Source organism: Schistocerca gregaria, chromosome 4 (genome assembly GCF_023897955.1).
Source record: "Schistocerca gregaria isolate iqSchGreg1 chromosome 4, iqSchGreg1.2, whole genome shotgun sequence".
Lineage (NCBI taxonomy): Eukaryota > Metazoa > Arthropoda > Insecta > Orthoptera > Acrididae > Schistocerca > Schistocerca gregaria.
This window is the reverse complement of record NC_064923.1, coordinates 198942602-198964110: the sequence shown is the minus strand read 5'-3', so window position 1 is coordinate 198964110 and position 21509 is coordinate 198942602. Positions and strand designations below refer to the sequence as shown.

The following is a 21509-nucleotide window of genomic DNA, read 5'->3' as shown; positions in this document are numbered from 1 at the left end:
GTAATGTGCACTAGCAAAATAACCATGGGGTCCAAGTAATAGCATGATAATAAGACTGCCAAAATTATTGTGCAACCCCCACAGTGTTTTATTCTTGGCACATAAGCTCAGTGAGAAGTTGGACACAGTGTGAAACAAGGCTCATCTGACATTGTTTCTTCTATTGCTCAACACTCAAAGTTATATGGCTTCAGCACCACATTTTGGTGTTACAAGCATTTGCCTCATTGATGAGTGGTAATGATATTCCAGCTCACCCTGCAGTTTCCTGCTTATGGAACTCCCTTCATGTTGTTTTGGTGCTGGCAGAGCTCACAAGTGCAACATTCAGTTCTGCAGTGACTTTTGTGCATGTCATCCTCCTTTTTTTTTTTTTTTTTTTTTTCAAAATCCTCTTCAAAAGCTGTCTGTCATGCACATGCAACACACACTTTTGTCTGCTTTGTTACTTAGTGGAAGATGTTTCTCCCTTTTCACTGTATGTGGTGTAAATCTTCAATAAGGTGCCTCTTGAAACACTAAACACTTCAACTTCCTTGGTTAAAGAAGCACCCGCTATACAAGCACCAACAGTTTAGCCTGTACACATTCACTTAACTCTGACATAGCTGCACAGAACACTGTTCTGACCATGACTGACATATGCAGCTTGCTGAGAATATTGCACAGTACTATTCATGACCACGTACAGCAGCATAACCTGCACATCTGCATTTATGTTCAAACCTGCATTTCTCATGGTGTTTCCATATTTTTGTCTAACCCTTTTGATTAAACAAAGACAAACACCATTGTCTTCAAATGGAGCCTCACAGTCTGCATGGACAAATACGTCATTAAAATACAATCTGCCACACTATTAATAATATACTATCATTACATTATTCAATACTCTTTGCACTTGTGCCAGCTAAGCTTAACAAGAAAAATTAGATGGAAAGGTGTTACTTTAAGACAAAATATAGGAGCTGCTGTTGTATCAGTTATAGTAAATAGATGTTGGTCATCTTTTGTTGGTAGTAGAATATTAATTTTATCACATTGGTTTTACTGAGTGAAAATAGGGTTGTAACTTAATCTGTGATAACATACATAATGCATCATACTCACACTATTTATAACTGGTTTCTCCTAATTTTTTAGCACTTCTTTCATCCTACATCATAATAAACAGGTTCTCGTTTCGTGGTACCATCTACAGAAGACAATGTAAATAAATGAATGATACATACAGCATTACTTTTAGGCTACAGATAGAATCAATCTTCCTATTTAAAATAATAGGTTTAAAATTTGTCTGTGTCTTATATTTGTTCACTCACTGTACAGTATTCTACTTGTTGTAAGAATGAGAGCTTCCAAACTGTTAGCATTATAACATACTGTACTTCATCATTGAAAAAATTACCATCAGTATTAACAATTAAACTTGATTCTGGCTTAAAAATAATTAAGTACTCTCTAGTAACCCATTCTATTATATACACTGTGAAATTATCTAGGATAGTAGCAAGAAAAAGAAAATACTATGTATATGTGTGATAAATACTGAGAAAAGAGAGGAGCAGTTCATCAATAATGTTAATGTTTTCTGTAGAAATATTGTTCAACTTCCATATACCAGTATATTATTATTTGTTACAGATATTGATGAATGTTTGGAGGGTACACACAATTGTAAGAATGATACTGAAGAATGCCTAAACCTGCCAGGCACTTATGACTGTACCTGTGCTTATGGTTACATATACAATGACATAGAGGAATCCTGCATATATAACAGTCTCCTGAATTCTGGCCTAAACAATGAGTATTTAAATGCAAAAGTGAATATAGCTTCAGCTTTAAGAGGTATTATTATGTGTGACTATTATCTTGTAATTCATTCCTACTATTCATCACTTTATGATTTACATGTAATGTCTCTCCTATAGGCTAGTTCATTGTGGTGCAGAATTCACATCTCTTCAAGTTTCTCTAGGTTAACAAGTGAGTGCACAAGATCTACAATGTCACATTCTCATGTTTATGAGAGAGATGAACAAAGACACAACAGTAATCTGGTTTTGCTCCTTGTCGCCATCTCATACATAAGATACCAACTAAACTGTGTCCCAATGGCAGGTTGCATCCATCATCTCACACATTTTTCTTCTTCTTCTTCTTTCGTTTCACCCTCTTTGGGGTATGCTGGATCAATCATTTCTTTGTGCGTTGTTCTTTTTTTTAGGGCCCAGTATTTCTTCATTCTTTCTGATCTTCTTCTCCTTTATTCTTCCGAGATGAAGGGTTTGGACTTTTGTGTGGATTTGTCTTCGAACCTTATATTTTCATCTTTAGTAATTAATTTAGCAGTTCGATCAATAAGTGAATTTACTGAAATCTTTAATTCCACTAGGTCTTTCTCAGTTTCTTTAAACCAGTTCGGCTTCGTTTTTCGGTTACGGAAGAAGTCAAAGATTTGTTTAGTTAATCTGTTGGAATTCATTCTGAGAAGATGACCATAAAAATTTATTCTCCTTTTTCGCATAGAATCTGAAAGTTTTTCAATTTTCTTGTAGAGAGTTTCATTTTTTATGTATATAATCTTATTGTCTTGAAATTTTGACCCAATGATTTTTCTTAAAATTTTTCTTTCCTTTACCTCAAGTTTTTCCATTTGACATTTGAAATTCATGTTAAGTGTTCCTGCTGCACACAGTGCTTCTGGCTTAATCACTATCTTGTAATGTGTAATTTTGGACTGCCATGAAAGGGATTTTTTGTTGTATGTATTTTTTGTTAGTTGGAAGGCCAATTCAAAAATATTTTTTTCTGGATTCCATTGCTTTGCTTTCCCCAGCATTCCAACTAATCCATTCTCCGAGATATTTGAATTCTTTTACTATTTCAATCTTCTGTTCTTGAACGTTGAGGTATTTACATGAGTGTTTGATGTTTGTCAATATCTTAGTTTTTTCAGAGGAGATGTGAAGACCAATTTTAGCTGCTTGTTTCTTTAGTTCAAGGATTTGCTCCCGTGCTTCTTCCATTGTTTCAGCAAACAGGGCCATATCATCTGCAAAAGCAATGCAATTTACTTTAAGGTTCTTCTTTTTGCAACCCAGTCTTATACCACTCTTAATATTTATGTTCCATTCTCTGACTACTTTCTCAAGCGCACAATTGAACAGCAACGGTGAGAGCCCATCGCCCTGTCGCACTCCCGTTTTTATTTCAAAGGGTTCCGATAGATCGCCCGTAAATTTAACTTTCGAAAATGTATTTGTAAGGGTCGCTTTTATAATATTAGTTGTTTTCTTATCCAAACCCATTTCTTCCAGGACTGACAACATAGATTCTCCATCAATCGAATCATATGCTTTTTTGAAATCAATGAAGGAGATTACGTACGTCTTTGCCCTTGATTTTTGGTATGCCATAATGTTTTTGAGATTTAGTATTTGTTCTGAACATGATCTGCCCTTTCTAAAACCTCCCTGGTATTCCCCGATTTGCAGATCCAATTGCGGCTCTGCCCTGTTCAAAAGGACTTTAGAAAGAATCTTTTACGTTATATCCAGCAGTGATATTCCTCTGTAATTGTTGGGGTCTGTCTTCAAACCTTTCTTGTGGATAGGGTGGATGAGAGCTGTTCTCCATTCTGTGGGGATCTCTTCTTCTTTCCAGATTTGATCGAAAACACACTTTAGGGATGTAACTGCATTTTTGTCAGCCTTTTTCCATAGTTCGGCCACTATTTGATTTTCTCCGGACGCCTTGTTGTTTTTAAGTTCTGAAATGACCTTCTGTAGTTCTTCAGTTGTCGGTGGTTCCGAATCCGGCTTCTCACGGTTGTTTGGGATGGATTCAAATTTTTCAAGGTTGGGTTCATAATTCAAGAGTTTCTCAAAGTAGCCTGCTAGTATTTTGCAGTTTTCCGCGTTGTTGTGAGCGATGGTCCCATTTACATCTCGAAATTGGAGGGTGGGTGCTTTGTATCTTGATAACCTTTGTTTGAAAGTTCTGTAGAAGCTTCTTGTGTTGTTTTTAGCAAATTCTTCATCAATTTGGAGGAGAGTTTTGTTTTCATTTCTCTTCTTAATACTTTTTATATTTTTATCTAACTGTAATGAAATTCAGTCTACTTTCTTCTGTTTTCTGTGATTGCCAATTTTGCCATGCCTGTTTTCTTGTTTCAATGAGGGCATCACATTCCAGTGACCACCAGGCATGTTTTTTACTTTTTTTGTTAGGTGCTATCCGTTCAGCTGTAGTAATGAGGTTTTCCTTGATATCCCCCCAGCTTTGTGTCTGAATGGTTTCTGTTGCTTTTGTGAATTCATCTGATTTTAATATCTTTTCTGTGCTATACTTCTGACCCTTAATTTGTTTCATGCTGCATTTCCTGTTTGGGATGACTTTGAACTTAATTTTAGAGAGGTAGTGGCTTAATCCAAGTTTGCACCCCTGAGTACCCTAACATTCATGATTTCTTTGCTAGAAATCTTCTTGATTGCCACATGATCAAGTTGAAATTCCCCAAGGCTAGGATTTGGAGATACCCATGTCTTTTGTCTTCGTGGTAGTTTCTTGAAAGCTGTGGATTTAAGAATTAAATTGTGTGCTTGGCGAAGTTCTATTAGTCTCACACCATTTCTGTTTGTTCTCTTGTGTGCAGGATAGTTTCCAACTATTTTCTTATATCTTTTTTCTTTACCAATCTGTGCATTAAAATTTCCAAGAAGAATGATGATGTTTTTATCTGGAATTTTCTGAATAATGTCATCTAGATGATTCCAAAAGGCCTCCACTTTTTCTTTGTTTTTCCTGTTATCCTCATTTATATGGGCATGTGCATTGATAATTGTGTAGATTTTGTTTGTGCTTGTGAATGTAAGACTTGAGATTCTTTCTGATTGTGAATCAAAGCCAACTATTGAGTTCAAGATTTGTTTGTTGATTATAAAGGCTGTCCCAAGATGTGGTACATTTTTCATTACTCTCGGTCCCACTTTCCCTTTGTATATCCTAAAACCTTCGGAATCGAAGGTATCTGTATCCATGTATCGTGTTTCTTGAATGGCTGCTATGAGTAGGTTGTGGTTCTTTAGTGTATCTGTTAGATGTTTTAGTTTTCCGGTTTTCAACAATGAGTTTGCATTGATAGTTGCTAGGTATGTTGATTGCCTATGTTGAAATTTGGATGAGCTTACAAGACACTCCGACTTGTCTTTGTGCAATGTTGCAGACTCCCCGGAATCCGAATGTCTGCTGACGTACTGGCGTACGGTGGATCGTCCACCTGGGGTAAAATAGTTTACATCACACACTTCCATGATTGATGAAAGTTATTTTGGGTGTGGCCCAAAGGCCACAAAATATACAACCAAGATTGTGAGTCCGGGAGGTAGTTCTTCCGCTCTCTCCGCCGTTGGGAATCAGAACTTCCTCTTCCGCCTTTGAGACCGTTGACCAGTTTTCACCCAGTAACCCTAGGCAGGGGCCCTCACAGGGTGCTACCATCCGGAGCCAGATGGACCCAGGTTTTTTAACGAGGTGTCACTCCTCCCCCTCCTCCCTCCTCATCACTTGCAAAATGAGGCCCCGGACTTGGGAGCGGCAGTGGCAGAGTTCTCACACATTTTATTATGTACTGATATTTTTTTCCCCTTCCTTCCTCCCTTCACTGTTTACAAGCACATATTGAAACCAATCAGGCTAGGCATTCTTCATCCCAGTTTCAGCATGAAATGGTGCTTCTTTAACTGTACATTGTGATGTTTGGTTATGAGAGAAACTCCAGTGGGAAGGTGGCTTCTGTATATATGATACATGGCTTCAGCCAAGTAGCAAATGAAGAATAGGGTAACACAGGCAGAACATGCAGAACTGTACATTAACTAACTTAAGAATTCTTTATATACAGCTTTCTTTTTAGATACTGCAAATCAGCTATCTGAGAATCAGTTAGGCATTTTTTATTTGTAAACATCACAAATCATGGCATAGTGAGATTCACTCTGGCACTTACAGCAGTATTACTTTTTCTTTTATAGCAAGTTTTTGCAGTCTTGTCTCTCATTTACAATTTCACATGTCATCAATATAAGAATAGTGTGATACCCCAGTACTCATTGTCTTTTTCAGCATCAAAAATGTTCAATCATATTAAAATGTACCTTCATGCAGGAAGTTCTCAGAAACTTCATTAGCATTCATGCACAATAGCTAAGATACAGTTGACAAGAAAATGATATTCCACCATTCATCTTCACATATAAAACGAAATCTTCAGTTGTCTGTTCAGGAAATATAGCTTTCAAACCAACATAAAAGCCTAATGTTCTAGCATAGTTTCTACTGTAGGATTGCATGAGGTGCCTATGTTATGACCTCCAACCACATCACAATGTACAGTTAAAGAAGCACCATTTCATGCTGAAACTGGGATGAAGAATGCCTAGCCTGATTGGTTTCAATATGTGCTTGTTGGATACATTCTTTGCGTGTTTCGCTTGCGTTATCTAGGCACGGACTCGTGTTTCAGTAACTGTTGTTCAACATCGATTAGAATGGACAGGGACTGCGATTGCTGTGTTCGGATGAGGGCTGACTTGGCATCCCTTCGCTCACAGCTGCAATCGGCGCTGACTTCGGTCACGCAACTTGAGGCTGTGGCCAATGGTCACCACTGTGGGGAGCCGGACTTGGGTATCACGGGGATGTCAACCTCGTCCCGTCTGTCCCCAGATCGGTCTGCCGCTGTGGTTGCCCCGGTTGCTTCCCGCGGTGGGGCTGAGCCCTCGCCTGTGGTTGATTGGGAGGTCGTTCCAAGGCATGGCAGGCAGCGAAAGGCATCCCCGGAGGCTGATCAGAAAGCCTCCCCGGTGCATCTGACAAACCGGTTTCAGGCACTGTCTATGGCTGAGCCAGATGCAGCTGCCTGCCCTGTTTCAGAGGATCATTCTCATCCTTCAAGGTCCGGGCAATCGCAGAGGGTGGGCTTACTGGTAGTTGGGAGCTCCAATGTTAGGCGCTTAATGGGGCCCCTTAGGGATACAGCGGCTAAGGAGGGGAAGAAATCCAGTGTGCACTCCGTGTGCATTCCAGGAGGAGTCATTCCTGATGTGGAAAGGGTTCTTCCGGATGCCATGAAGGGCACAGGGTGCAGCCAGCTGCAGGTGGTGGCACATGTCGGCACTAATGACATGTGTCGCTTTGGATCTGAGGAAATTCTCTCTGGATTCCAGCGGCTATCTGATTTGGTGAAGGCTGCCGGTCTTGCTTACGAGATGAAGGCAGAGCTAGGCAGAGCTCACCATCTGCAGCATCATTGACAGAACCGACTGCGGACCTTTGTTGCAGAGCAGGGTGGAGGGTCTGAATCAGAGGCTCAGACGCTTTTGCGACCGTATTGGCTGCAGATTCCTTGACTTGCGCCATAGGATGGTGGGGTTTCGGGTTCCGTTGAATAGGTCAGGAGTTCACTACACTCAGCTGGCGGCTACACATGTAGCGGAGGCTGTGTGGCATGGACTGGGTGGTTTTTTAGGTTAGAAGGCCTCGGGAAAGTGCGGGATGGGCTGCAATGACAAAGGGTGCTTGGCAATTACAGGACGTGCTTGGATCAAGGAACAGTTGGAATTGTAGTTGTAAATTGTTGTAGTTGTGCTGGAAAAGTCCCTGAGCTTCAAGCGCTAATAGAAAGCACAGAAGCTGATATCGTTATAGGTACAGAAAGCTGGCTAAAGCCTGAAATAAGTTCTGCAGAAATTTTTACGAAGTCTCAGACGGTGTTCAGGAAAGATAGATTAGGCAGAATTGGTGGTGGAGTCTGTCAGTAGTGGTTTATCTTGTAGTGAAGTCGAAGTAGATACTCCGTGCGAATTGGTATGGGTGGAGGTTATACTTAACAGCCGAATTAAGTTAATAATTGGCTCCTTCTACCGACCCCCAGACTCTGATGATACAGTTGCGGAACAGTTCAGAGAAAGTTTGAGTCTCGTAACAAATAAATACCCCACTCATACGGTTATAGTTGGTGGGGACTTCAACCTACCCTCGGTATGTTGGCAAAAATACTTGTTCAAAACCGGTGGTAGGCAGAAAACGTCTTCCGAGATTGTCCTAAATGCTTTCTCCGAAAATTATTTCGAGCAGTTAGTCCACGAACCCACGCGAATTGTAAATGGTTGTGAAAACACACTTGACCTCTTAGCCACAAACAATCCAGAGCTGATAGAGAGCATCATGACTGATACAGGGATTAGTGATCACAAAAAAGGTCCGAACGCTGTTGCAGAGGCAACGGAAAAAGCATGCGAAGTTCAGAAGAACGCGAAATCCCGAAGATGGGCTAAAATGTACAGACGCGTGAAATTTGGCACGTACTTCGATGCGAGATGCCTTTAATAGGTTCCACAACGAAACATTGTCTCGAAATTTGGTAGAAAATCTGAAGAAATTCTGGTCGTATGTAAAGTACACAAGCGGCAAGACGCAGTCAATACCTTCACTGCGCAGTGCCGATGGTACTGTTATCGACGACTGTGCCGCTAAAGCGGAGTTATTGAATGCAGTTTTCTGAAATTCCTTCACCAGGGAAGACGAATGGAATATTCCAGAATTTGAAACACGAACATCTGCTAGCATGAGTTTCTTAGAAGTAGATACCTTAGGGGTTGCGAAGCAACTCAAATCGCTTGATACGGGCAAGTCTTCAGGTCCAGATTGTATACCGATTAGGTTCCTTTCAGATTACGCTGATACTATAGCTCCCTACTTAGCACTCATACACAACCGCTCGCTCACCGATAGATCTGTACCTACAGATTGGAAAGTTGCGCAGGTCGCACCAGTGTTCAAGAAGGGTAGTAGGAGTTATCCATTTAACTACAGACCTATATCATTGACGTCGGTTTGCAGTAGGGTTTTGGAGCATATACTGTATTCAAACATTATGAATCACCTCGAAGGGAACGATCTATTGACACGTAATCATCATGGCTTCAGACAACATCGCTCTTGTGCAACGCAGCTAGCTCTTTATTCGCACGAAGTAATGGCCGCTATCGACAGGGGATCTCAAGTTGATTCCGTATTTCTAGATTTCCGGAAAGCTTTTGACACCATTCCTCACATGCGACTTCTAATCAAGCTGCGGAGCTATGGGGTATCGTCTCAGTTGTGCGACTGGATTCGTGATTTACTGTCAGGAAGGTCGCAGTTCGTAGTAATAGACGGCAAATCATCGAGTAAAACTGAAGTGATGTCAGGTGTTCCCCAGGAAAGCGTCCTGGGACCTCTGCTGTTCCTGATCTATATAAATGACCTGGGTGACAATCTGAGCAGTTCTCTTAGATTGTTCACAGATGATGCTGTAATTTACCGTCTAGTAAGGTCATCCGAAGACCAGTATCAGTTGCAAAGCGATTTAGAAAAGATTGCTGTATGGTGTTTCAGGTGGCAGTTGATGCTAAATAACGAAAAGTGTGAGATGATCCACATGAGTTCCAAAAGAAATCTGTTGGAATTCGATTACTCGATAAATAGTACAATTCTCAAGGCTGTCAATTCAACTAAGTACCTGGGTGTTAAAATTACGAACAACTTCAGTTGGAAGGACCACATAGATAATATTGTTGGGAAGGCGAGCCAAAGGTTGCGTTTCATTGGCAGGACACTTAGAAGATGCAACAAGTCCATTAAAGAGACAGCTTACACTACACTCATTCGTCCTCTGTTAGAATATTGCTGCGCGGTGTGGGATCCTTACCAGTTGGGATTGACGGAGGACATCAAAAGGGTGCAAAAAAGGGCAGCTCGTTTTGTATTATCACGTTATAGGGGAGAGAGTGTGGCAGATATGATACACGAGCTGGGATTGAAGTCATTACAGCATAGACGTTTTTCGTCGTGGCGAGACCTTTTTACGAAATTTCAGTCACCAACTTTCTCTTCCGAATACGAAAATATTTTGTTGAGCCCAACCTACATAGGTAGGAATGATCATCAAAATAAAATAAGAGAAATCAGAGCTCGAACAGAAAGGTTTAGGTGTTCATTTTTCCCGCTCGCTGTTCGGGAGTGGAATAGTAGAGAGATAGTATAATTGTGGTTCGATGAATCCTCTGCCAAGCACTTAAATGTGAACTGCAGATTAGTCATGTAGATGTAGATGATGATTATGCAGATAGATTTACTAAAAATCTGGAACCTGTTTTTGGGATAGAATCTGGGACCAGAGATATGTCAGCATTTGCCCATGAAAATCAAATAGAGATCCATGACAGTGAAAATAAAAAGTAGATGGCAATGAGAGATTTGTCAGTTACATTGTAGCTACAGTTTACAAGTGTCACCATTAAAACTGAAGTAATTCCTGTCTCAACATTATATATTTAGGTAAACAGTTATCAATAATCAACAGGATAACAAAGAAATATTGCAGTCCTAGAGTCCAACTTGTGACCTGAGTCACTATGACGCAAAATATGATTAGTGAAGTCTGTATTACACTCTATCAGATCTTTGTTTTAAAGTCCTTATTTAATATTTGATGGTGTACATGGGTACTTTCATCTCTCTCTCTCTCTCTCTCTCTCTCTCTCTCTCTCTCTCTCTCTCTCTCTCTCACACACACACACACACACACACACACACACGCACACACGCACACACACACACACACACACAGTCACACATGCTCAAGCACATACGTGTGTGTTAGCTAGCACATGGTCCTAGATTTTATAAAAGATTTGTTGAAGAATATGGACAATGTAATATGGGCCTTACACCATCATTTGCTAGGAAATGTGTAGCTGAACTGTAGAAATTTTAAACAGACCATGGGGGCTTTTCAGCAACAACACTTGCATGGGTGACTGTTCTGGAGAGACTTCAGCAGAAGCTTTAGTATATGACAGATGTGTACATTTTCACCAAGGCATTGCGTTGTTTTTGTATAGGGCGAATGTGGAAACACTGACTCACTGAGGCAGCAAGAAATCTTACAAGATATCTTAGTACAAAGCTCATTTTGTTTATGTACAGAACAATAATAAACTAAGATTATTTAAAGTGTTTGTTAGTTATTCATAATGCTGAAAGATAACCTCAAGCACACAAATGAAATTGTGGACCTGAAATCCTGAACAATAAATGATTACAAGATAAGTATATCCATGGGAATCATAGATTTGCAAATATAGATTAATAGTGGAGGCTTGTAAAATGCCAATTAAAATAACTGGATGTCTACAGCTGTTATATTTAATGAGAACATGCAGCTATATTATGTGGTTTAATTATGATGATGATATCCTCCTGGGTAAAATATTCCTGAGATAAAACAGGCCCCAATTTGGACCTTCAGGTGGGGATTGCTCTGGAGTATGTTGTCATCAGAAGAAAAAAAAATTAGCATTCTATAGGTTGGAGAGTCAAATGTTAGAGCCATTAATCATGGAGGTAGGTTAAAGAAGAAGAGGAAAATGGATATATTAAAATTAGAAATGCTGAGAATTAGTGAAGTGTGGTGCCAGGAAGAACCGGATTTATGGTTAGGTGAGTACAGTGCTATTAACACATTATGAAGTAAGGGTAATGCAAAAATATGTCTAGTAAATAAAAAGTAAATAAAACTGCAGGTCAGTATCTATGAAAGTCATTGCAAATGAATTAATATAGACACAATAGTCCCAGAGCCATAGTCCAACATAGCAGTACAGGTATACATTTCCACCAGCTCTGCAAATTATGAGCAGATTGGAAAAAGTCTAATAACATAACGAATTTGTTCAGTGTTTTAAGGAAGTTGAAAATGTAATTGTGACAGGGGACTGTAGTTTGATGGTGTAAAAAAGAAGAAAAGGATAAACAATAGGAGAACATGAACTGGGAAAAAGAAATGAAAAGATAGGCCACCCGGTAAAATTTTTGTTTACATCGCTGTCAACACTTGATGTTGTGTCTAAGACTCATGCATACTCATTTCACTAGACAAACAATCAAATAACTCATGTTAATAAGATTTATTACAACAAGACTAGTACAAAAACTTTACTTTGATCAGAGAATTCTTGTAGTCCTTTAGGGCAACATATAAAATAATCAGTCTTCTTCAGAATAGACAAACACAAGTAACACTTCTGGTCCTAGTGATCACTTCTAAAAAGAGTGTGTCAACTGCCCGCCAATGACTGCTGATCTCTAACTATGCTATGTAGAGATTGCTAAAGAAGCAGCTACTATGTATCAGCTAACAAAGTGGCTAATGTTGAAGCTGCTATTGAAGTGGGCTGCCACCAGTCGGGCATGGCACTTATGTCATTCTCACCTAGGGGCCACTGCTGTTGCATTGTTGTCCTTGAGAGAGGTCGGTCAGCATGCGATTGGATTACCTCTTCTCTCAGCCTTCTCTTTTCTGTCATTCCCGACTGGTGTGCCAGCACTGACTTAGCAATACAACATCCCCCCCCCCTCAAAGCTACAGACTATCATCATATATGGAGCGTGACAACCCTGGAAGGGGGGGGGAGGGCGGGGAGGAGGCAAGAGCCTGGACCCACAAATGGACTGGAAGCTATGGCTGCAAGTGACATCAGACTTCCAGTTGTACCCCATCATCTGGCCTTTTGCTCTGGTGGAAATATCCCCCGGGAAATTCTCAGAAGGGTATGCATTCACTTCCTGAGGCCCATTCCATGATTTCGAATGTGTTGGTTGCTGCGGCTTGGGTGGGTCCAGCTCCATCTTTAAGATGAGTGGAGGCTGAGCAGGTGAAGGCTCCGTCTCCATGGAGTCATCCCACGGTGTCGTGATGACACCATCTGGCAGCTGCTGTGGCTGCGCTGTTCTCGGGCTCCATGAATCTGGGGGAAGAGACACAGAAGGATCATTGTGTAAATGACAGTGGTAAATTTAATTGTGATGTTGGTACTGCAATCTGTCAGGAACTGAAATGAGATACATGCATGTGCATGTCCCAAGTTGACAAATGATCTCACCTTGCACCCACTGCCTGTTGCTGCTAAAAGCCCTGAAAAGTACAATATCATGTGGCATGAAGCAATACTTCCCTTTGGTGCTGGACGCTGAGGAGGGTGGAGAAGTGTCCAGTTCCATTGGCAACAGTGCATCTCATGGAATGTTAGGGGGCTGGAAACAGTTGCAATGCTTGACCCTGGTGTGTGAGGTGCAGTTTGGCTATCTCCTGCTTGAAGGTTCTGACAAAAAGTTCCACTTCGCTATTTGACTGTGGATGGAACAGTGCTCTAGTTAGATGCTATATGCCATTGTGTTCACAGAATGTTTCAAATTCATTTTATGTGAACTGAGGGCCATATTCCAACACTATGACTTCAGGCACACCTTCTAGACAAGAAATAGAGGACAATCCCTGAACTGTGCTATGTGATGTTGTCAAGTTCATTGGCACAGCAAAATGAAACTTGCTATGAGGGTCTACCACAGTCAACTAACAAATGTTTCAAAAAGGGCCTGCAAAGTCTACGTGCACACATTGCCATGGCGATTGTGACATAGGTCAAGCAGAGAATTTTTGTGGAGGAGCAGACTGATTTTCTGCACATGCATGACGCTGTGACATCATCTGTTCTATTTGGGTGTCCATACCCTGCCAAGTACTGTGTCATTGCACTAACTGTTTAATACAAACAATTCCCCAGTGTCTTGCTGAAGTAACTGCAACACTTCTTTTTGCAAAGCTTTGGGTTTCAATACACATGACTGTCCACTGTCATTTTGAACAAGAATCACATCTTGACTTTTAGCGAGGCTTTGCCAACATGCACAGCATTGGTACACTACAGAATTCTATGCAAGGAGTGAGGCCAAGATGTGTGAATGTATTTTCACAAAATGTTCAAATCTGAATCAGCTTCTGTGGCCTGTGTAATTTTCCTATAGTTCAAAGGAAAGGACTGAAGCAATTCAGAATCCTGAGCATCAATGTGACAAGACACAGGCAGAATCATCAGAGTCTGTAGCAGGGCCAAGTGGAAGACATGAAAGTGAGTCTGTGTATTGCCTGACAGCTCAACATGTAATACAATCTCATACCAGTATTGAGACAACAACAAACCCAATCTTTGCAATTTTTGGGCAGTTCATACAGGAACTGGCTTCATCGGATGAAACAAGGACTTCAGTGGCTTGTGATCCATTACTAAGTAGAGTTTTTTGCTATACAAATAGTGGTGGAATTTGGTGACACCATACACAATAGCCAATGCCTCTCTCTCTATTTGTGAATAGATTCACTGAGCTTTGGACAACACCTTTGATGCGAAAGCAAAAGGACTGTCTTTATCACCAAATCTGTGTGAAAGCAATGCACCAATTCTGTAAGAAGAAGCGTTAACTTGTAACACAACTGGTCTGTCAGGATCAAAGTGAACCAACTATCGATTACTGAGCAATACATCTTTAAGTTTTTGAAAAGCTTCTTGGCACTCATCTGTCCAAACAAAGGGGACATTCTTGTGTTGCAAGAGAATGCAATGGGTCTGCAATTTGTGCAGCATTTAGTATGAACTGCATATAATAGTTCATTTTCCCTAAGACTGACTGCAATTCTGTGACATTGCAAGGAACTGGTAGATCACTTATGGCTAACAAATGTGACTGAAGAGGATTTACACCTTGACTGTTTATGACATGACCAAGATACTGCAATTCAAATTTTTTTAAAACTTCTCCAGTCTACACTTTAGTCCTGTGTCAGATCACATACGAAACAGAGCACACAAATTTGCAATATGTTCTTCAGGTGTACAACCTTCTATGACAATATCATCCAAATAATTTTAACAGTTTGGTACTTGAGCAGTCAGCTGTTCCAAATACCATTGGAAAATGGTGGGTGCAGAAGCACTGCCAAAAGGTAAATCCAAATATTTAAACAAGCTGAAATGAGTGTTTACAACACACACAGTTTGAGATTCTTCATCTAGTGATATTTGAAGATAGGCGCCGTGCAAATAAATTTTTGAAAAGAAGCGACCAATGGCTTATCTGTCTGTGAGACCCTCTGGGCATGCCAATGGATAAGTATCAATCGCAATTTGTGGGTTGACTGTAGACTTAAAGTCAACACAGAGGCGAATGCAGGTTTGGGGAGCAAAACTTATGGACTTGACCATTTACTAGCTTGTATAGGCGCACTAGCTCTGCTATGTTGCAATTCTTTAAGTACAGCAGCCACATTGCTCCATCATGCAATAGGCCTGGCAAAATTTTGGCTGAGCATTGTCTTTCATAGTAATATGTGCAACAAAATTTTTAACTTTGCCTAAACCTTCAGAAAAGAGGTTAGGGAGTTCTTTCAGCAATCTAGCCACACTGTCTTTGGCACTGAATGCAGTCACTGACAACACATTGCCCTGAATTTGAAAGCCAAACAAATCAAATGAATTAAGGTCAAATACATTCTCACAGCAGTAAAAGTCACACTTTGTGTATGCGAGTGATACATGGTAGGCAAGGTACATTTTCTGAGAACAGGAATATCTTGTCCATTATAAGCCATCGGGTGCATGCTAGTTTTAGACAGGTGTGGGGAGACTAATAGTTCATATGTGTTATGATTCAGCAATGTAACAGAGGCACCCATGTCCAACTGAAATTTCACACATTTTCCTCTAAGATGCAAGTGAACAAATAGTTTCTTGGTTTGGTGTAACACCAAAGAAACTGTTTCCTTGCTAGTTTTGCTAATGCCTGCAGCAGGCTTTGCAACATTGCATTGATTACATGGGTCTTGTGACTAGTTTTTTGTGATTGGGCAGAATTCTTATGTTTGTTCCCTTGCAAACATATAGATTTTACATGAGCGTAATACTGTGCTGGTCTAGACAGCCAATCTTTGCATTTGTCCCATTAATAGCACTGAGGGCATGTCTTAATTCCATTCACTGATGTAGCTGCCTGTTTAGAGCACTGTTTACATGGCTTGGTGCACACGTGCTGTATCTGCATACTGGGCCAGTTGTGAGCAAGAGACGACTCAACCCGACAAATTGGTGGCTGCTCAATTTATCAGCCACTATGGCACCTGAATCCTACTGATCTAGAATTAGCACTACATGATGAAATAATGGAGCTGACTGTTGCGAAATCTGTTCTCTAAGTTTGACACCAGTTACATTGTACATGATCACATCACGTAAAACAGCATCTGAACATAAAGCACCACAACTACACTTGAATTTCCATTTCCTTGTCACACCGTTACCCACTCACGATAAGTTTGTTCTGACCTTTTCTTGCAATGAAAGAATTGTTACCTAGCTGCCACCAGATTCATGTGTTGAGCATAATAATTAGTTAGAGAACCTACAACCTGATCATAGAAAATTTCACTCTGATTGGTGTTAGGGAACAATATCTAAATGAGGCGAAAGACTGCACTTAATAATGTGGACAAAAAATAGTGTACATTCACAATACCTGATACTTTGTGAGCAGTGATATGGGCTTAATACTGTTGCAACCACTCGAGCCATTCCTCTTCTTTTTTGATAAACTAGCGAAAAGGCAGTATGGCACTTGGAGCTACAGTAGTTGCATGTTGGTCAGTTTGTCATGCTCCATTTGTTACTTGGTTGTTGAGTAACAGCTGTACCTTATTTAGAAGGGCCGCAATCTGCTGCATCTGAAACTGAAACATCTGTGTTGACTGCACTGCATCTATCACTTGCAGCTGAGGTGCCTGAGCAGGGTGTGGGAGAGGTGGGTAGCTCATTTTGGAATAGGAAATTGCAACAAACAACAACACAAGCAATAGAAGTAAGCACACAAGCAAACAATTTCTGCAATGCCCAGCTGAAAACACTGAATAAAAAAAACACTTTAAGAGACACTGTTAAAACATGTAAACACGTCCCTGCAAATAAAAGACGAGGTAGAATTAAAGCACCAGAAAAACACAAGAGCGCTTGACAAAACAGAGACAATCTATGGCAGCTGATGGCTCTGGGTTCGAAGCATTAACTGGTTGTCACTATGTTACTGTTCCTAAATTGTCAGAACCACATTATTTGTACACCTCATCACCCTATTGTTGTACCTAGGAATCCTGAATATTTTGTTCACTAGACAAACAATCAAACAACTCATATTAATGAGTTTTATTACAACAACACAAGTACAAATATTTAACTTCAATCTGAGAATTCAGCCACAAGTTCAATTACACAAATGTGTTGCACACAAAGGGTGACATACAAAATAATCCATCTTCTTCAGAATAGACAAACACCTGTAATACTGCTGGTCCTAGCAACCACTTCTGACAAAAGTCTGTCAATTGAACTGCAGAGACTGCTGACTTCTAACTGTGCTATGTAGAGATTTCTAATGAAGAGGCTACGATGCATCAGTTAACAAAGTGGCTAAAATTGAAGCTGCTATCAAAGTGGGCTGCCACCAGTTGGATGTGGTGCTTATGTCATCCTCACCTAGGGGCCACTGCTGTCACGTTGTCATTCTGGGGAGAGGTTGGTCAGCATGCTATTGGATTACCTCTTCTCACAGCCTTCTCTTCTCTGTCATTCCCTACTGGCGTGTTAGCGCTGATTTTATGCCGTAACACTTTATTTAAGAATTATGAAAGAAATTTGTATATATGGAAGAACCTGAAGATAACCACAAGATAGAAATTTCAAAACCAGATTTAATAGTGTGAAACATTCCAGGAGCAGTTGTAGAATGTGATCCTAATTTACTAGTTACGAACTGTAGATTAAAACTGAAGAAATTACAGAAAGGTAAGAAGTTAAAGCAATGTGACCTGGACAAGTTAAAACAGTTAGATGGTACTGGGAATTTCAAATGTATCATTTGGAAATGACTGACTGGAATAGATGAAACAAAAACAACATTGAAAGGTGATCAGGTAGCTTTAGAGATGAAACAGTGGAAGCAGCAGAGGAAAAGCTAGGTGAAAACACAAAGCCTAATTGGAATCATTAGATAACACACAAGATATTACATTTAACTGCTGAAAAGAAAAAATATAAAAATGCATCAGGCAAAAGGGGATACAGATGTCTAAAAAATGAGATTGACAGAATGTACAAAATGTAAAAATGGGAATGGCTAGAATACAAATACAAAACATACCTAGAAAAATTATTGAAACCCTTTGAAGAAAAAATAAGCAGATCTGTGAATGCCAATAGTTTTGACAGCAAGCAAAGCAGGGGAAGTTGGTAGATGGAAGGAATATGCAGAACGGAAACAAATTGGTCATCAATAATGTGGAAAGAGAACAGGGATTACAGTATCACAACAAGAATTTGACAGAGCACTTTAAGATCTAGATAGAAACAAGCACCTGGAGTAGATGACATTGCCTCAGAATTAGTAATATTCTTGGGAAAAGCAATCATGATGAAACAATTCTGTCTGGTTTATAGCATTTCCTAACAGTCAAAAAAGTTTCAAGACTGAATGAATAAAAAATAGAGGGAAGTTAAGATGGTGGTTTTAATGGTGTGTACACTAGGTAAGTAGTCTTCTCCCACTTAAGTACAACGCACAGAAAATTCATAGAACCATTTGAAACTGTCAGAAGGGTCTTCTTTTGGGGTCTTGTTCAACTCATGCATCACATGGACTTAAATGCCAGCTATGTCATCAAAATGTTGACCCTTCTCATAAATTTCTACATTTCATCATTTTGTGGTAGGTTCATACTGATAACACCAAGTCTTATCACCCATGACAATCTTTTTCCAGAAAAGAATTGTCCATATTTTGTATTTCAATCAATTCAGGGCATTTGTGCCATTTGTTTTGTTCAGGAGTCAAGATTTATGGTACAAACTTTGCACACACTTTTCCCTTTTACATGAAAAAAACGTTTTGGAGACTGTCCTGAAAACCTGATTTAGAGATGTTGCTCCATTTTGATTTGAGTCACAGTAATGTTGACACAGTACAGCTGCATATCCACTACTTAACGATGCCTGCTCACAACTTTCTGGTTGATCCACATCTATTGTTCACAGTTGTTATTTGAGTTGGCAACATAGTTACTGCACTATGTTGCTTATATATCAGGAATAAAATCAGTCTTGAAACTTTTTGAATGGAAATGTAGGAAGATGCAAGGCAATGTTTACCCTATGATTTATGTTGGAAGATGGATTGAGCAAAGACAAATCAACATTCATAGCACTTCTAGATTTAGAGGAAATTACTTTGTTGACTGGAATGCAGTCTTTGAAATTTTGAAGTTAAACAATGGAAAATCTAGAATGTAATGTAATAATATATTGAAAAGTGTAGTGGCTGCTCACCATACAGTGGAGATACTGAGTCACAGAAAGCCACAACAAAAGACTGTCGGAAAGTTAGCTTTCGACCAACAAGACATTTGTCAAAAATAGATCACACACACACACACACACACACACACACACACACACACATGCACAAGCACCTGAGTTGGGTTTACATAAGTGTGTGTGTGTGTGTGTGTGTGTGTGTGTGTGTGTGTGTGTGTGTGTGTGTGTGTGTGTGTGTGTGTGTGTGTGTGTGCGTGTGCGTGTGAGTGTGCGTGTGTGTGCACGCGCATGCGTATGTATGTATGTATGTATGTATTTTGGCTATTTTTGACAAAGGCTTTGTTGGCTGAAGGCTAACTTTCTGACAGTCATTCTTTTGCTCCTTTCTGTGACTCAGCATTACTGCTATATGGTGAGTAGCAACTATCCTTTTCATTAAATTCTGAAGTTATTATCACATAAAGTGCAGGAACTGAAGGGTTACCTAAAATGTATACAGAAACCAAGCTGTACTTGTAACAGTCAGAGAATATTAAAGAGGCAGTATAGAGGCAGGATCAGCCAGTTAAGAAAAGTAAGGAAAAATTGTAATTTTGTGAAATAGAATGCAAAAGACAGAAAATCAGATGTGCACAGTGGATAGTGCCTTGAAATGAGGTTATAAGATGAACATCAGTAACACTAAAATAAGAATAATGGAGTGTAGTAAGACTAAATCAGTTGATGTGAAATGAATTAGGTTTGGCAATGAGACACTAAATGCAGTAGATGAGCTTTGTTATCTGAACAGAAAAATAATTGATGGCGACTGAAGTCGAGAGGTTATAGAAACCAGGTTGCAACAGCAAGAAAAGTTTTTCTTGTAAAGAGAAAGTTGTTAACAGGTAATATAGAATTAACTGTCAGGCAGTTGTATCTGAAAGTATTTGTCTGGAGTATAGCTTTCAATGGAAATGGAATGAAAGTGATAAACAAGAAAAGAATAGAAGCAGCTGGCATTTCATGTTACTGAAAAAGCTCATTTTGGAACTACTAAAACGACTCATTTCAGTCACATTTGCACTTACAGTCAATGAAAAACTTGCATATTTTCATTCAGTACTGTCATATAGAATAATGTTTTGGAGTGACTCATCTTTAAGAAAGAAAGTCTTCACTGCTCAAAAATATGCTGTATGAGTAATATGTTGTGCTCATCCATGATCATTTGTAGACATCTGTTTAAGGCGTTAGGCATTTTGACTACTGCTTCAAATTATATCTGTATTTATTCCCTCATGAAGTTTGTCCAGTGCAGTTCAGAACAATCAATGATGTACATAAGTACAATACCAGAAGAAAACATGACATTCATATTCCACATTAAGATTGTGTTTACCAAAAAAAGGGTTCACAATGCTGCAACCAAAATTTTTTATCGCTCACTCAGTGATATTAAATGTCTCACACACAACAAAGTAAAATACGAAAATAAACTGGAAAAGTTTATCCTTGACAACTCTTTCTATTCCATAGAAGAATTTCTATTATTTTTATGTGTAAAAGGTGGTGGGTAGGAATTACTATATCTGCATGTCTGGTTTTTCTTTCTTTTAGTAAAATAAAATAAAAGAAGGAGGACACTTGTAAATTATGAGCATGTAGCCATATTTACAAAATAAATTGTAATCTGAATATAAAATTAGTTGTTCCACATCATTATGATTTATCACACAAATAATCCAAGGAACATGAAATCAAATAACTCAAGAATTGTTCAGCTGTACAAAATTTTTCTCACTGAAGTCTTACACAAACTGGTTTTGGGGTCTCAGCCCCATCTTCAGGTGCAACTAAAGTCAGTACAAGGTGTACATGCCCAAGTTAAGTTAAAAGGCAGCATACCTACCATATGTGGCTCATCAGAGAGAAAATGTAAAAGTTACCATGCTAAAAGCATCTTTCAAATGTACCTGCCAGACATCAACCAAAAGTTGCAAGTACCAGTGAGAGGCTAGAATAGTAGGCCAACCTGTCCCAATTTTGATCATGCTGTCATTGATAGGTAGCACCTAAACTGACATAACAATTGCTCATAGAAAACAGTAGTGTGTCCCATCTCTCCTCAGTTTGTCTTTTAACTTAACTTGGACATGGAAATGGAAATGAGTGTTTGGGGTCATTGGCCGGGAGGCCCATTATGGGGCAGGTCCAAACGCCTTGGTGCAGGCC

At 39.6% G+C, this 21509-nt stretch overlaps 1 pseudogene; it reads left to right on the top strand.

Annotated features, from left to right (window-relative positions):
• LOC126267653 (uncharacterized) overlaps positions 1-1939 on the top strand; it is a 52094-nt pseudogene extending 50155 nt beyond the window's left edge.
• Positions 1940-21509: the final 19570 nt, after the last annotated feature.